Here is a 3,122-nt window from a genome sequence, read left to right on the forward strand (position 1 = left end):
CCCTTCAATTAACCCCACATGTGTTTATCGGCCAGGTTGGCATAATGAACTACCTCATTAGGAGTAAAAGCCTCATATTTCTCCAAAGAGTGACTTGTAATTTTAAACCGTGGACCTGTAACTGCTAGGACACAGGAAGAAAGATAGGGCTTTTTACTTCCATAAAGAGTCACAGTCTTGGAAATGCACAGGGGCGGTTCTACCTGGTCCTATAGAGTCGCTGTGGGTCTGCAACAAGTTGTTTGCAACGAATTTGTTTTCATTTATGTTTTGGGTTAGAATAAGTTTAGAATTTAATATAGCTGATGTAATGTATGTACGATAACCTCTTTAAGATCCTATTTTTACAATCACTGTAAAATGATAGTTTAAAATTTTAAATGTGAAATGAAAAACAATATAGAAGAAGATAAGTGATGAGATGAGAAATGTTAGCCAAAATTTGGAAGATAAAAAAATAAGTGATTGTATAACTTGTAAGAGACTAACCAATCATTGAAAATATAAATCTCAATGAATGCCAAGCCAGAATAAGGGATATAAATGGACTTTTGGCAAAGAAACTTATAATTGCTTAGAAACAGGTGGTTGCAATTACTTTTGATAACACGTCCAAGGGGCCAGCAATGGAGAATTGGTAATACCAAAAGCAAGTAAAGAAACATTAGCATTGGGAATTGCAATTAAAAACAGGATGACTGATCAAAGATCTATTTAAGAAATAATTTCATTTACATATTTACCCCAAATACCATGGAGTTATACATATTCTTAGAATATATATGTATATATATATATTGGAATTTATAAATATATCCTTATTCTTTAATAATAAATTCTTTGATCTTTTTATCCAACTCAACTTAAACATTGAAAGCAAACCTTATAAAGGGATCTCAGTAACAATCAAAGGTGAATTCAAGACATTTTAGCTTTTTAAATTAAATCAATACTTACTATGTCCTTGGCCGAAGTACATAACTTGTTCAGTAACTGTTTCTTAAGTGTACGCTATTGTTGAAGATAGTATCTGGTAGAGAAATAACATAATTAGGTAGCAAGATAATATTGAATAGCTGCTAAAAATTAATTCCTGCTTTTTTATCTATTTTGGTAGAATGTGCTTGATTAAATTCTGTTTTTGTCCTTTGCCAGGCAAACAACCCAGTGTAATCTTTTCCTCTTTCTTAGTATTCTACTTAATATAGTATTCTTATAACTAATCTTCCCCAATATTTTTGCAATGCTGTCATTTTAAAGAGGAAAGAGAGTAACACAAATCTACAAATTTCACTAAGAGAAAGACTATGACAATAATGGCTTTAAGCTAAAAAGCTGCCTTACTCTGCTAAGACTTGTCAAATTTTCTTTTCTCATAGTACAACTGAGAGCATAACTTTAAGGCAACAGGCAAAGTGATTGATTCAAAATAAGCAACACATAGCTACTTCCCTTGAAATGGAAGACGGTATTGCAAGAGAAAGCCAGACCAGTGACACCTTTCTTTGATCCAAATGATTCTGGAAGCAGATAGATATAAGAAGACACCTTTTACAGCATCATGCCAGGAAGGTTAACTACTTTTTATGCTTCAAAGTCACTCTCACTGTCTAGAGAAAATCACGCCTAAATTGGAAAGGGCACATCTTTTTGGTTTAACCGTTGTTGTCTGATTAGTAGAGGAAGTCAAGCTAGTTGTTTTTGTTATTGCTTTTAACCATTTGTGATTTATCATTCTACAGTATTGATTCAGAGAAAGAGTTATCTCCATGACATTTATATAATACATACCAATTAACAGGAAGCTGGAATAAAACTTACTGGAATTGTTTATGCTATATTTATGTACTAAATTTAAATATAATGATAAACATATTGTACAACTGTTCATTCCCTTAGATTGGAAAAATACGTTACTAGTATTTTAATTGGAGTTATTTTATAATCAAGGAAAAATAAAAGATTGTTTCATCTATGGAGTGTTCCATTGATTGACTGGAATTGAAATTTGCCCTTTTGCTCCTCTCGCTCTCTATCAAATTCAGCCTTGCCCCCCTTATATTTCCAGGTTATAAAGCCCATTCTCTGGATAGAGTGGAATGGAGCTACCAAGGGAAATCAGTTAGACTTTTTTGGTGACTATTTAGTGAATACTGTTCCTAGTATGGCCAAATTTCCCCAAAAAAATATGTCATGCTTTTTACAAAAATGAGCATTTGTAATTCTGTGCTAATTTTCTTATTGCTAGTTTTAAGAAACCAGCAAAGAACTTTCTAGAATTTTAACATTTTTTTTTTTTTTTTTACCAAAAGGAGCCCTGGTAGTACACAGGATTAAATAGTGGGTTGATAACTTCTCTGCAAGAAAAAGATGAGGATCTCTGCTTTCATAATTATTTTAGCTTCAGATATTCTGTGAGACAGTTCTATCCTGTTCTATAGTAGTTCTAGAAGTTGGAATCAAGTCAGCCACAGTAGGTTTAGTTTGGTTCTGGGTACAAAGGTAGCATCTTAAAACAATACTTATTTATTAGCTCACAATTCTGAAAGTTCGAAGTTCAGACAGGGTCTGGGCCTTGACTATTCAAACCCAGACCCATTAGGTCAATCCTGTGGCACAGCACCAGAGTATATCGACCTGTTCTATCCGATTTCCAAGGCCATAAATCTCTGCAGAAGACTGCCTTCTCTTCCTACCTCTGACGGGATGACGGCTTAAAACGGGTAACTTTGCTGTTTGCAGCACAACCTTGCTGTTTAGCCCACTGTGACACTATGTTCCTTTAATACAGCCTGCCCCCCACCCCCACAAAGCAGATTCTTGTTCCAAATTGTCCTCGAAGATCCCAAGGGCTTCTTGCTTTTCTAAGGTTGTTGGCAAAGAACATTCTGCAATATTCTACATAGGATTTATCTCAGGCTTTCATCCACATTACAGTGGCTGTTACAAATTCACCGTAACATAAAGCACTCAAATAAAAAAAGGTAAATACATTTTTCAAGGAAATTCGATGTACCAATACATTGACTTCTGGGATTTCATGTCGACCTTTCATCAAGCATTTAATCTTAAGAACATTCAAAATAGATAAAATTTTGAATACAATCATCCTAAATAGCAAA

This window comes from Echinops telfairi, unplaced genomic scaffold (assembly GCF_000313985.2).
Source record: "Echinops telfairi isolate 266 unplaced genomic scaffold, ASM31398v2 ScPeMD7_14;HRSCAF=57, whole genome shotgun sequence".
Classification (NCBI taxonomy): domain Eukaryota; kingdom Metazoa; phylum Chordata; class Mammalia; order Afrosoricida; family Tenrecidae; genus Echinops; species Echinops telfairi.